We start from the raw sequence: 15,332 nt of genomic DNA, 5'->3' as shown, positions 1-15,332 counted from the left end.
GGCCGGGGAGGCTGTGTGTGGCTTTCCTGGTCCTCCAAAGGTCTTCAGAGGGCTGAAAAGCACAACTTCCAGAGTGCAGCTCCATTTGGGTTCAAATGGTTTGGGGACCCAAAATCCATGGATTCAATCATCTGAAGATTTTGGTATCTCTGGAGGTTCCAGGAATGGAACTCCCATGTATACCGAGGGCCACCCTGTATTTTGAAAGACCCCAGTCAGGTAGAACAAGTCCTGAATAAGTCCAACTGATATGGATGGTAGAACACATCTGCAGAAATAAAATGGTTGCAAAGAGGACTAGCACAAGAATGTTGTTGGTGGATTGCTCCGCAGATTCTTTCAAGAATTTTTTGGGTTGGTTTGTTTTGCAGATCACCACAAGGAGGTAAGGAAGTGCTAAACAGATTCTGAACAGTTCTGGCCAAACTGTTTTATAGACTTATTTGTGAAAGTGTGCACATGAAAATAAGCACAGGTGGATGTGTTCAGTGTAGCTGACAAGACGACATCCCAACACGACATTATTTTGCTGGTTTCCCCAGGAAAACTGAGGACTCCAGAAATCTCTAAGATCTTTAGCTATGGTGCAAAACACCTTTCCCAATCTACAACACAGAAAATGATCTCATTTGAAGTGTGCTTTTGGGGGCACCCATGTTTGAAATGTTTGCCCCAGAAAGTCGATGAAAGCTTTGGAAAGCAGTATCCGTATCCCCACACAATTGTTTCTTATTACAGACAAATAGCTACATAAATGGAATGTGAAGTGTCCATAAATATACAATCAAGTAAGAAAATGACAAAGTTAAGACTGGGTACACACCATTAAGTCTGCTCCCTTGTGCATATTCACAGTTGCACTATTACCTGAGAATTAGCACTCAAGATGTAATATATCAAATAAGCAATATATCAACTGTTCTCAAGATGCAGAAGCCTCTTACTGTAATTGTTCCCCTCTCTAGACCCTCTCTGGTCTTTGCTTTAATTATCTCAGTAATGGTGTGGAATTTTGTTATACTTGTTATAACAGTTCACTTTAATGATACACTGCAATACTACAGTACCTACATCTATTTCCAGGGACATTTCTGCAGTGGCTGAGCCAGCTTTAGGTACAAATTAGCTGGCGAATCTGATAACCCTGACATCAACACCCACAACAGACAAAAATATCACAGCTTGCAATCCAAACCTGCAGCTAGTTGATAAAGGATGTGAACAACCAGCACAATTCAGATAAACAGAAACGATAAAATCAGACAATTTTTGCTCGTAATAGAAATTTTGCAGCCAAACTGATTAGGAATTGTTATCATAAGATGAATACTTATAAATAAACCCAATCAAACATCAGGCAGAGGAACAATCTAGGGAATTGCTGAACAGAAGCATTAAAATCTATTTTGAAAACAGACGCCTAGCTTTTGCTCATTCCAGAGACTAACACTGTTATAAGCATACACAGCATTTTCTAATGTAGCCAAAGCCATGGAAGAAGGTAACTTTGCGGGTGGTTGTTTGTTTTTTTTAAGTTCTAATAAACTCATAATACCTTTGTAGATCTGAATTTCATTTTGAGAGACAAATACGCATCCAAATGCTCAAGCCACTTCATTTAGATTTCCAACCGTCTTTTGCCCACCCTTTTTAGTAGCTCAGAATAGAAAGCAAAATATTTAAGGCAAAAAACATCCATCAAACATGAATTAGAACCAGGTATATTTACACTGGCATGTGACTGCTGGAATTAGTGGTCTTATGTGTAACCAGCATATTCAGAAATAAGATTTAGAAGTAGCTGATTATTTTTTAATAACTGGGATGCTTAAAAAGAGAGTGTCTGGAAGATTTTGAAATAGCCTATAAATGATGCCCATGTACCGGGGGGGGGGGGGACGACAGTTTGACAATGTGTCCTTTTCAATGGGAGCATCTTCATGTCTACATAAAAGATATGGGAGGAGTTGCTACCTTCATCTTGTAAAGAGTGACACTTTACACAAAGTGAAAGTCCCTGCCCGGATGGCCTTACAAACTAGACACTAACCCAAAGCAGATAAGAGAGTGGATGAAGTGGAATGAAGTTGGAGTAAACAGAGGAAGCAGATGTGATTGTTTCAGGTACATGTACCTCTTGCAATAGAAACAGAAACTAAGGCATGAGGCCAAAGGCTTCATGGAAAAGGTTGGTTTTAAAAAGGAGTTTGCTGGACACTGGTGAAACGAGGCTGTTCCAAGTGTAAGGGATGGCAAGGGGAAAAAGATGGAGTCATGTGAGGAGGAAGGAGACCAAATTCAGCAAAGAACCTTCCTATCAGTGTAACCTTATCTATAACCTTAAAGCATTGTGAACAAATGGGGCAGATTTTTACTACAGGATCAAACAAAGTACAATCCTATCCTTCTCCCCTCCTCCCCAGCAAATGCAGCAGTGCCAAAATGGTGACTGCTGCATCCAATGACGGGAGGGCAGTTGTGGAGGTCTTCTCTGAGTAAGGGAACAATTGTGGCACGTGGGATATACTTAGACCTGCACCACGGGATCAGGTCCAGGAAAGGGTTAGAATTTGATGGCTGCTGCTGTCGAAACTGTCCCCTTCCTGGACCCAATCCTTCCAATCCCCCTTCCAATTCAATCCAATTCCAATCCAATTCCAATCCTTCCATCCCCCTCCCACCCCAGTGTCACCCTCCCCTCCCCACCCCATCCCGCCTCACCTGCTGACTTACTTACTTGGGCAAGTGGCAGGAGAAGTGATGGCAGGAAGGCCCAGGTCATCTGACCAGCGCTTCCAGCAGTGTGCTGACGGACCACCTTTTATGGCATGGAGTTTTTCACCCAGTCAGTGCCAGCAGAGGACCCTTCCCAACATTGTGTAGTAATATAGGATTGGGTTCTTCAGTAATCTGGGTTATGATATGACATTTTTCAAATCTGGGATCTTAAACTGCACAAAACAGAGAGGCTCATTAATCAGAGGATAAGAACATTCATTTCCAGAGAGAGCTGTGCATGGACAATACATTTGTAACCATTATGTTATTTTTCTGTATTCAATCAGTGACATGTACAAATGAGAACAATTTTCTAACCTGGAGATTCCCCACTGAGCTATTTAGTCTACCCACTATTTGAAACTGTATTAGGAATCTTTTAAAAGTTCATAATCATTCATTTATATTCAGTAGTCTGTCATCACATGACTGTTTTTAACAAGTATTTATAAGTTTCATGATCAGACATGTGGGCTGAGTGACTTGAACTAAACTCATATTATGTTTCTATTTAATATTGCACTTACCCCCATTGGTGTGCACTTCCATCCCCATAACACACTTGTGAAACAAACTTAAGAATAGTAACCACAAAAAAAAGTATGTTGGCTGAATGGGCCCATGTATACCACACATTTCTTGTAGCAATTTGATTTTTATGTATTTATTTTAAAAGATTTATATCTTGCCATTCTCTTTACTGAAAAGAATCCAGGGTGGCTTACAAACCTGATAAACACAATCAACATGGACGGCCCTATCCTACCTAACTCCCCATGTGCCGATGCAGCTGTGCTAGTGGGGCACATGCTGCATCCCCTGGGAACGTTTCAGCTCCCAGAAGCCTCCTTGAAGTAAGGAAACATTTGTTCCCTTGCCCCGTGACAAGCTTCCTGAGGGGTCTACTCAGACCAGCGCCAGCTACTTTGCTGGCACAAGTTCGAATGGACCCAAGAATGGGGATAGGATATCGGCAATGCCGCTGCTGGTGATACAGCCCCTTCCTAGCCTAGAGGTGAATCCCTTCCCACCCCAGTCTTCCCCATCTTCCCACCCCATCAAAAAGGGAGCCTGGGGGACAAAGGAAGTCAAAAAGAAGGTCCCAGAAGCCAAATTCACATTTGATAGCACTGAAAAGAAACTTTATACCCCATGATAAACTTCCTCTGGAAAAGGTTCTTGATACATAGTAGAGGACAGTCAATGCATGTTCATAGGTCAGTGCGTGAATCAAACTCCCATGAAGCTTTGGAACCAGAGTCACCAAGGCTCAACCCTCAGATTGTTACAGCATCCCTAAGAACTGCATTAAAAGCAAACATGAACCAGGAATAGGGTTTTTCCATCAGAAGTTTCAATGACAGCAGCTACATCCACTGGAACGGTTCCTTCCACCTATACAATTTGTAGAGATGCAGCAGTCCTCTACGTGTCTGGCCATACTTACCATATCTGGGCTATACTAATATGGCTGATAAGTGTGTTCAGAAGAGGCAGAATCTCATATTTTAGCGAAGCAACAACTTCATGTATAGAAGGCAACATTATTTTTGCAGGTTTTCATAAGTTCCCAACTGTCCTCCTTTACATTAGTCAGTCTCCTTTCTGGTACATTTCTCATATAAATCACTGTCCTGCCTTTAGGGGAGATATTGGGTGTACCTTTTGTAGAAGTTTGTCAGAGTACACTGCAGATGTTGCAAGCATTATATTAGGAGAGCCTGAAATATCTCAAATGTTTGCACGCAGGACCAAGATGAGCACACATGCATCTACAAATCTTTGAATCCCTGCAAGCAAATTGTAAGTGAACAAACACACAATGTCAGACTTTTTCATGTATGGAATGAAGTCTGCATGAAATGGATTGCCAATGAAGCCGTAAGGAATGCAAGTAAGGGTGAATTTTAAATAAACTTTAAACAAAATTCTTCTAGAGTCCTAATTACTCTTTGTGATTCTCATCTACGAGAAATGATGAAATGTTAGCTATTTGCAAGTCATACCTGCAAATCTCCAGAATACTTGTCTCCAAAGCATGCATTGAAAAATACATTGATCCTTATTAGCTGTTATTGGATGGATACAGATTCCTACTGTGGTGAGATTCTCTTTATCACGTAGCAGCATAATAAAGATGGTGAAGCTACCCTGGAATGAGAATTTGGTCATATGTATTCTTACTAACCATATTTCATCTGACACTTATCAGGTGGAATGTCTGTAGGAATTTCTCAGGACTGAAGGCAAGTTTGGGAGATCTCAAAACAGAATTTTAATATATCTCATTTAGAGGGTCCATTAAGAATGGTTAAAAAAAACAACACTCTTCCCATGTTCTGAGCTATCACAGAATATAGAGTTGATTTTTAATTGGGTTTCTCACTTACTGCATGCAAGGAGAGACCACTGGAATGGTCTCTGCCTCAAAGACAAATAGCTTATATACTTTTTAAGCAAGGAAAACCATACAGAAAGAAAAAAAGCACAGAGAAAGAACATACAGCAACACTATGCATATCAACACTGCATATCTACTCAGAAGTAAGTCCCACTGTGTCACCAACAGGAAAATGGATTAGGGTTGCAGCCCAACACAGCTATCTACCAGTTTTATGTACTTCACCCTAGCTTTTAAAATATTTGTTGAAATAATTTCATTCAGGACAATTCATGTTTTACTTGAGCAACTACTTTAATTGTTATTACTTAGGATAAATGGGACAGATACCTTATCCAAGTTATCCCTAATGCTTTAGCCAAAACACTGGTCAAATGGGGCTGAAATATGGTGTGCAGGCTTGAATCATTTGCACTGCCTCTGTACTATAAGATGTATCTTATCTGTCAGCATCAAGATACTGATTAGAGGACTGTTTTGGTCTGACTCAGTAAGTCTGCTGCTGTAAAAATCTGACTTGCCCTGATCACTCAGGATCAAATCCTATCCAATTTTCCAGCATCAGTGCAGCCATGCCAACGGGGCATGCGATGCATACTGCAGGGAGGAGGCAATCGTGGAGGCTTCCTCCAGGTAAGGGAACATTTGTTTCCTTTCCTCAAGGCGGCATTGTTGCTGCACTGGCACTGGAAAATGGAATAGGATTGGGCCCATAGATGCTTATTTAATTATGTAAAAAAAATAGTCTCATTTCAATAGAGTGGGCATACAAAGAACAACTACTTAATGGTAGAGAAAAAGTTGTGTACCTTATACAAAGCATTTGGAATATTCTGCTTGTGCTAGATTTAAGCTATATTTTAATATCTGATGTACATAATCCTTTGAATCTGAAGTAGCTTTTATTCATTCTTACGCTTTCATTGGATTCTTAGTGCTTAAACCTCCTTATTTTGCTGCTCTGTGGATTGCAATCACCTGCATGGCTTCTATTAGAAGGCTATTCTTAGGACTTTACTTGTCTGTGATTAGATGCTTTAATATACTGATCCCTGAAATGAGAAAAGAAGCAATTCCAAGATAGTAATGTATTTCCAGCATAGCTCTCATTTGAGGCAACAGGTGCTACACATTAATCACTGGCTGTAATTTGATTGTTATTCATCCTGCAAATTTTGGATTGGCTTGCCGTGAGGTATGTTTTAATCTTTATAGGAGATTGGACCCATCTTTTTTCCATTCTCCCCATCCCTTACTGAAGCTGTTTTATTTGAACTGTAAATTGTTGCTTCATGCTTATTGCCAAATCAAAGACATCAGTGAACTAAAGGCTTTTTTATTTTAATATGATGGGAGAAAAATATTCCCCAAATAATTAGAGCGACAAGCAGCCTACTGGCCCACACTCAGTGATTGCTCTACAAGCAAGCAAATCCTCAGATAAAGGAGACTGCTATGCTAGAGCAAGACACAAGTTTCACATATAACTGACAAACTTCTGGGTGATCAGATTAAAAAGAAAGCAGGGCTCCGGTACCTTCAATGGCTGGAACAACCCTGTTCAAGTTCCTAATAGCTTATAGTGTTTTGAAGTGGAGGGGGGATTGATTAAGGCACTGTTTCTCAAACTGTGGGTTGAGACCCACTCGGTGGGTCATGAGCCAATTGCAGGTGGGTTCCCATTCATTTCAATATTTTATTTTTAATATATTAGACTTAATGCTAGTGTGGTATGTGACTGCATTTGGAGAAATGTTACAGACCTGTACTTTTAACAGGCTACTATGTATATGCTTTTAACAATGATAGTAAACAGTTGCGGATCTACCGTTAGGTCCGGTGGGGGAAATGCCCCAGGTGTGAGCCTCTAGGACCCCATGGAAGCCTCTCTGAGGCTCCCGATGGGGTTGGAAACTGTGCTTCTGGTTTTCTAGAAGCACAGTTTATAGCGTTGGGGAACCTCAGAGAGGCTTCCTTGATGTGAGTTAAGGTTGTGCAAGATTCATGAGCCTCAGGTGAGTACAGGGAACAGATTTTTGTGCAGGGGACCAGTGACAGGCTGTGGGGGGGAGCACCATTGCAGACCTTTGCCCCTGGGCACAGGGAGGTCCACTGCTGATAGTAAATGGGACTTACTTCTGAGTAAGTGTGGGTTGGATTGCAGCCTAGGATTGTTAAAAAATTTCCTGCTTGATGATGTCACTTCTGGTCATGACATCATTTCTGGTGGGTCCTGACAGATTCTCATTCTAAAAAGTGGGCTCCAGTGCTAAAAGTTTGAGAATCAATGGATTAAGGCATAGGATGGTGTGTACCACAAGGTTAAAAAGAACTCTCTTTTCTGAACTATACAAGAAATAGCACATTTCTCCTCTTTCAGTCACCACCCACTCTCCTCCACCAGCTCTTGCACTCTAACTCCTGCAAGAAAATGCTAATGTTTTGGACTGGCAGTTAGCTTCAAATTCTCTACTGTAATGCTATACAGTGCAGCTGGGGAAAGCTTCATGGGAGTGGAAAAGGTGTCATTTTTCTGATTCCCCTCTGAAATTCCTCCCCAATAGGGTCTGAAGGCTTCTATTCCAGGTTGGCAGGAACCACTTGCAGGTAACTACAGTTCCTATGTGGAGTCCTTAAATCTTCTTGCCTGCTTCAGATTTCACCATCTTCTGCAGCATATGCAAAAAACTGGTTATGTTTGACATCATCTTGTTGATGATGATGATGATGAAAGATGGGAATCTTGTTGTTCCTGTTGTTTCTCTTTAAAAAGTAATCAAGTTTTTAAAAAGTTCAGTGAGAGGGAGAGCAAGTAAGCAAGATTTGGTGTAGGTTCAGAAACTGCTCTGTGAAGAGCGGCATTAGTGTATGTTATGATATACAGAGTTTAGAAGCACTAGTATAGGTCAGTAGCGCTCAAGGTTGCAACCACTGTGCGCCTGGAATGTGGTCCCCACCTGGATCACACCCGAGAGTTCTGCTTGGGCACCACCTGAAGTCCTCCTCATTCAGAGGACAGGGATGCTCTGGGCAGTCGGGTCATCTGCCCGACGTCCCAGAAGGCTGCGTGACAGGACAGAAGGCAGACGCGACTGCCCAGAATGTCCCTGTCCCTGATCAAGGGGTACTTTGTATGGCACCTGAGCGGAACCAAAAGGTCCACTCACTGGGCAGATGGATCCACACAAATGCTGGATCCGGTGCCAGACTGCAGTTTGAGTGGCTCTGGTATAGGTTAAAGCACCTGTTCCCAAATGGTGCGTCTGGAACCCGCAGTGGGCCGTGGCCCAATTTTTGTTGGGTTGTGAAACTAACAGGGCAGATTAGACTATGTGCATCAATGGTTAAATGAGTTGCTATTTGGAGGGTTAGCGCTCCTGCCCAATCCCCATCATAACCACATTTATAAGGGCCTCTAAAAAGTTTGAGAACAACTGGGTTAAAGGTCTCCTACTGCTATAATAGATACCATGCTGTAACAACAAGCATTAGGGATAAAAAAATACATTGCTTCCTAAACAAAAATGAAAGGACAACCCTATAATTACACAAATAGATGAAACCGGAAGATTTCCTTAGTGTTGGTTTGATTTCTCAAGCAGCTTAAATAATGGATAAGATTGCACTGTTTTTGCCTACCGATGAAATTCACATCTGATTTTTTTTTTAATTAGTATCGAAAGACTGAGGAAAAAGGATGGGTTGAACAGGCACTACATGACAAATTTATACAGTGATGTCAGCAGGACAAAGCTACTTAATTTTGTATGTCAAGTTCACACCCAGCTAACATTAAACTAGGCAACTGTATTCTTTTGACTTTCCTCTAGGTTGGCGATATTTAATTCTGGGACCTGTTACCCTGCACATGCCGGATCTCGTCTGCTCTTGGAAGCTAAGCAGGGTCAGACCTGGTTAGTACCTGGATGGGAGACCGCCCAGGAATACCAGGTGCTGTAGGCTTATACCATAGTCTTTCAAGACTGAAGGTTGCCAACCATTGTCTAGCTGATGGGCACTGTAAGCGTAAAGATATTTAAGTGTCCATATGCAATTGGCCACTCATTTCTTTCTAGGAAGGGTGGCAAACTTGATTACAGTTACTTGATGCGCCGGCAGAGACTTGTAATGTCCAGCAGCAAGCTGGAGTGTGTTGCTGTACTGTCACAAAATGGCCAGTGACAGCGTGCAGAGCTCTCTGTCAGCGGCCAAGAGGCAGCAGTCATCACCAGTTCTCCCTGCACCTGAAAATACGTAGGTAAGGTGAGGGAGAGGCAAAACTGGGTAAAGAAGGGGAGGAATGGGAATGGGGAGCCTGCAGGAGGGGGGATTCTGTGGTCATGGCATCCACCAGATCCTATTCCTTTTAGCAGCCTCCCCACTCCTTTCTTGGTGCAGGTCTGAGGATACTCACTGCAGAGCTTTTGGAGGGGTAAGGGGAAATAATTCCTTTCCCCCTCTGAAGCTTCACAATCAGCCCCCTACAGCATACTCATTGTTGACATGGCTGCACTGAAAGACCCTCAGTCTTCAAAAAAAAATGTATCGTTCTTATTGCTTTATCCTAACCATGTTTGTACAGATGGAATTCCCACTTCTAAATAACAACAAGATTGCTGCCACGGGGTTATTTCACACAAACATTTATTTCTCAGTTGAAGTCTGTAAGAAATTACTTTTTGGATGATTGCACACATGCTAAACTGGCCTTTGCTCAACTTATACTAGTTCATAGCACAACACATTTGGATCCACCTCTCTTTTCATGTGTCAATCTGTGCATGTGTCGCTAGGTGTTTTCATCTGGGCACAGCTGGTCCAATCATCTAAGCAAAATGAATGTGACCACAGCTTTTTAGTACCCAGAAAGTGTCATGGGAGAGCAAGGACCACTTATTCCGATCACCAGTTATAATCGCATTATAGCATTATGTGATTTACAATTCCTACCAGCCAAATTGATAGGGGTGACAAACACTGAACTAATGAGAATTTCTACTCAAATCGCGATATAAAACTATATTTAGATCAAAACATGAAAACTGCTCATTTCACAAAATAACACCATGTTTGCTTACTTGTGAGAAATCCACAAGTAGTTTTCACTAAGGCAGCAAGCCCCTGAAGTGTTTCTGATGGTGGAGCGACTGAGTAAAAGTATCCGCTAAAGCGTGTGCGCATGTGCTGGGGAGAAAGAGATGTGAGTGGGTGGGGAGAAAGCAAATGCATGAGCGGAGGAAGAGCTAAGCCTTTAGTTCTGACCTGCCTTGCTCGCTCTTTGTTTTTCTTCACTTGTCAGGGTTCGTAATTATAATCACGGCTTGTGGCTTAATTCTTTCTTCTCCTGGCTGTTGCTTCCTGCCCTTTTGTGTCCTGCAGAGGCTGTAGCTGTTTGCAGGCTGCATTTGTTTGCAGTGGCATTTGGGAAGGCATTCAGAGAGATTTTGAGAGAGGCATTCAGGGGCATTTTGGATATTCCTACTGTAATCTGTGTTGTTTCAGATGAGAGCCAATTTTGTGCCATTATGGTTGCTTGTCAGTACTGTGATGTACAGACCATGGAAAACCAAGCAATGCTTTCTCTTTTTTCCCCCTGTATAGTTCATGCCTTATTATCCACTGGGATTCCGTTCCAGAACCCTAAGTAGATTTAAAAAAATCAGTGGATGCCAAATCAGTGGAAAAATAACTTCAAAGACCCACTTTCAGATTTCTTACTTTATACTGATGCATTCTGGGGCAACAATGGAGGGGCAAGAAACCCAGTAGTTGGTCTTTAAAGCTATCTTTAACCCCAAGAAGCTTGCAACCAGTGCAGTTTAACAGCACGGAGGTAGGAAATGGGATTTTGATGCTTTTTTTCCTTGTTACAAGGCATTTAAAGGTGGACCCTGATATCAGTGGTGAATCAAATCAGTGGATAATGAGGCACAACCTGTACTTTACTGCACCTTGATCTGCTAATTTTCTGAGTTTTTTACCAATTTTGTGTCATTCTGTTATGCACAGGTAGGGTACCAGCACTGTAATCTGGAGGTGAGGTGAATGAGTTCTAAACTGTGATCTGTATGTGATCAGGTGAATGTGATCCAGATCTTCCTTCTGCCCCAAGCCCTCTCTGTAAATGCCTTTTCTGGGGCTTGACTGTGTTGTGCTGCACTTTTGAGAAGCTTAGAAAACCAAGCAAGTCTCAGTGAAGCCTTTCTCTGATATATATATATATATATATATATATATATATATATATATATATATATATATATATATATATATATATATATATTTGGTATTCTCTGCTCCTTAAGCTGATCACTTTTGTGGTTCTTTCTTTTCTTTTCTTTTCTTTTTTTTGCACATTTTATGCCATTCATGTCATGACCCACCAGTTTGGAAACCACTAGTCTGAAATGATACAGAGTTCACAGCTGAAATGCTTATTGTGCTTTATTGTATTGTTGGTACAATTTTGAATAAGAATTTGGATAAAAAACATATAACACCAAAATTTACTATTTTAAATTTTGGAAAAAAATATCAGCAACACACACATTCCTACAAATAGGGTATGGATGGGGAATCCAGCAATGCCATCATGTCAGGATATTGAAGAGAAGCTGCTGTTGTTCTTCAGTGGCTGGTTTATATTTAATGTGATGTGTAGCCCTGGCCACAGGGCCAGCGTATTCCAGAGTTGTTTCTTTGGAAGATTTATACCCTGACTTTTGATCAATTAACCTCTAATTCAGGGCTTTTCAAACTGGGGCGTCGCGACACCCCAGCCAGAGAGCCCTGGCCACTTTCCCCTTAAGGGGCGGGGGCAGGGGGAAGGCAGTGATGCAATCCCCAGGATCATGTCGCTAAGGGGGCTGCAGGGACTGGGATGCACTCACCAGTCCCTGCAGCAGCCTGTTTGGGGTGTGGGAAGCCCTGCGCGACCTTCTGCAGGGCTCTGCAGGTTTTAAAAAGTGAAAGTGCAGCGATCGCACTCCACTTTTGGTTTTGCAGTAGTGGAACGTAATCGCTCCACTTTCACTTTTTGAGCTCCGTGGAGCCCTGCAGGTGGTTGCGCAGGGCTCCCTGCACCCTGGACAGGCTGCTGCAGGGACTGGTGAATGCTCCTCCCTCCCAGGCATCGCTGACTCCCTCCCTGACCCCGCAAGAACTTTCAAACTCTCCCTGAGGGTTTGAAAACCGCTGCTCTAATTCTACAGAGTGGAACAATTGCTGAAAGATTGCAATGATCCATGTAACAGAGGTATGGGTTCTGTAGTACTGACTGTCAGTTTTTGGTTCCTTACAAGGGGAGCTGGTTCACTGGCTGGGTAGTTTGGTTATGGATGCTGGGCATGTTGAAGCTGTTACTGCTTGGAAGCCCATCAGTGCTGTTGTGGTCTCCTTAAATTTCCAAAGTCATGTTTTATTTCCCAATAAAATGCTTTAATGGCTTTATTTGTGTTGTATAGGATTGTTGCCCCACAATTAGAGACCTATCATAAGCCTAATTTGGAAGGAAAGAGGATTGAAAGGGCATAGAATGCATGCAAGAGATAAGCAGTAATTTTGGGAAAAGATTTCTCTGTGTGTCCTGATGACAAGAGAGGGCTCAAGGTATCTTCACTCCTAGTGGGTTTGAAATGATGGTCATACTGACAGCAGAAAACTGGATGCTGATTGCATTATCTGTTTGCACAAGGCAATTCTAGGCAATTCTGGTGTCACGTATACAGATAATTATCAGTAGCAAGGGGCAGATTCGACATTATGTAGACAGCACAGTAGCACATTGTAAAAAGGAATCTGTTGTAATATGTTACTATAGGAACTGGGAGAACTGTTGCTGTGAAAGAAAAGAGGGGGAAGAGTTACTATAGCAACAGATGGTAACTTTTATAATTTGCTTAAGTTAGTGGGAACGCTGCTATTACCTCTAATGTCAGAAAGGTAATTAGTGGAGTAGAAAGGCATTTTTATAGTGCCTTATATGTTTTATTGCCAGTTGCATTTTTTAAAATTTAAAAATTGCATATCAAAGCTAAACTTCCCCCCCCCCCCAAATCATACTCCTTACATTTCTTTAGACAGGTCTGTGTTTTCTAGGAATGTATTCAGTTTAACATCCCTCTCATGAAAGCCATCTCAGAGAATTCAGATTAAAAATTGGAAAGTGACTAACCGTTACTTGGTACACCAGGAATACATTCTGATTATATCAATCATACTCATACACACAGGTGAACGGCCCAATCCTAAATGCGCATTATGCTGCTGGAGCATATGTGGGGAGATGGAATATTGGGCTGCCACGCTTCTATGGGCCATTTTCAACAGCAGATCTATTGATCCTCTTTCATAAATGACCCTGTGACAGGAGACAGTTCAGAGGTCTGGGCTGGATGGGCTTGATCTCAACAGCAATGGCACATACCAGAATCTATCCCCAATATTTCAACCACCCTGCCCTCTTCCTGTCCTCAGACTTAATAGCTGGTGTGGGTCTGAGGAGACCTATAGGTTATCAGGCAGCCTACCAGGAGGTAAAACCACATAGCCACTCCCCCCTCATCATAGAATGCAGTGCATTGGTGCGGCTGCATGCTGTGGAATGGTGGAGGATAGGAGTGGGCTATAAGTACCTTAATGGAAGGAAGAACATGATAATGAATGAAAATATTTCAACATATTTTACATGTCCTGACAATGTTTCTTGAAGATATTGCGTCAAATGTAAGGATGTAAGGCTACATTTTGCTTCAGCAGACTCTTTATTTTAGAAGTCTATGCATGAGCTCTCCTTCTACCCCAAAGCACAGCTTAAATGAATGACACTTGTATGGCTGGACAACCAGATAGACTGCACCCCTATCATAATATCTTCTCGGGGCAACTTGGTACTATACATGACATTGACAAATTTCATTCCTGCTTTGTACAATATTTCCTTTGAACCAGTTGTCACAGTTCCTCTGAGGAACAATAAGGGATGGCGCAATCTTGAGAAGGCCACAATTACTGTGGTGTCATTCTTACTTAAAAAATGAAGAGCGGACGTGGTAGGAGGGCAGAAGTTTCTGAAGAATAAGGAAGTTCACTAGCATTATTCATGACTTGTCTGAAAAAGAAAATTTTGGTTGCAATAAATAACAGGAATGAAGAGGGAAATGGTTAATACATTTTCAGAGTGCTTGAAAGATATAGATCATTTGGTTGCCTCTGAAGGGGAAAAAAGGTTCATCCTTCGGAGTACGCAGCTTTTCTATCTCTGGCAACCAAATGGTTCTTACTGTTAAAGTAAAGTCCTGAAAATGTACCAGCACTGTGTAGCATTTTGACTTCCTGATTAAGGTGACTTCTGAAATGGCAAGAGGCCAACAATTTGCTAGCCTGATTTGATGATTTAACTGTGGTTTCTACAAGTTTGTTTCTCCCATATTTGGACAGAGCAGGAAACAGCAATGTTTTACATACCAAGAATGGAAGCTACCAATCTTCCTTTGTGCAGAGGAGGAGGGAAGAGGGAATGTAAAACGGAGGGTCACATCTGTTCATCTACATAATAACAAACCACAGTTTGTGGTTACCTCTGAATTTGGGTCTGGCCAATGTTTCCTCAAAAACGGAAAGGGCCAAGCTATGTATTCCATTGGTGTAACATGGACCTATGCTTTTTGACTTGGGTTTTTTTTTGGGGGGGTGGGGTGGATGGGGGGGTGCAAAACGGGGAAAACTGTAATGTGGTTAGGGGGTTGTACTTGTGTTTGTTTTATTTATTTATTTAAATAAATTGTATTTATTAATTACAATTAATTAATTAAATTAATTGTACTTTTATCCTCACACTTATTTATTTATTTATTTATTTATTTAAATAATTGTGAGGATAAAAGTACAATAACTAGGAAGGGGGATCAAAAACATAATGCAGTGGAGTGTACCTAAGCAATCATCACTCAGCTAAACCCTCGATGTCAATGGCTTCTAAACAAAGATGAAAGAGAAAAAGAACTGCACCTAAACTCTCCTCCTGCAGAAGATATCCCAGAGTTCTGCTCCCATTTGACTGCACCCAGCAGCATAGCTAGAGGCCACCATGTCCAGGGCAGTGATATCGTGACATCATGATGTTGTGTGACATTGACATCACTTTGGGGTTATC

General features: G+C 41.7%; 1 protein-coding gene across 1 annotated transcript in view; it reads left to right on the top strand.

Annotated features, from left to right (window-relative positions):
• Nucleotides 1–15,332, top strand: part of GABRG3 (gamma-aminobutyric acid type A receptor subunit gamma3) — a 361,218-nt gene that overhangs the window by 162,235 nt on the left and 183,651 nt on the right. The window lies entirely within an intron of this gene.

The sequence above is a fragment of the Tiliqua scincoides genome, chromosome 3, assembly GCF_035046505.1.
Source record: "Tiliqua scincoides isolate rTilSci1 chromosome 3, rTilSci1.hap2, whole genome shotgun sequence".
NCBI lineage: Eukaryota > Metazoa > Chordata > Lepidosauria > Squamata > Scincidae > Tiliqua > Tiliqua scincoides.
The sequence above is the reverse complement of the archived record's forward strand: the minus strand, read 5'-3'. Positions and strand labels throughout refer to the sequence as shown.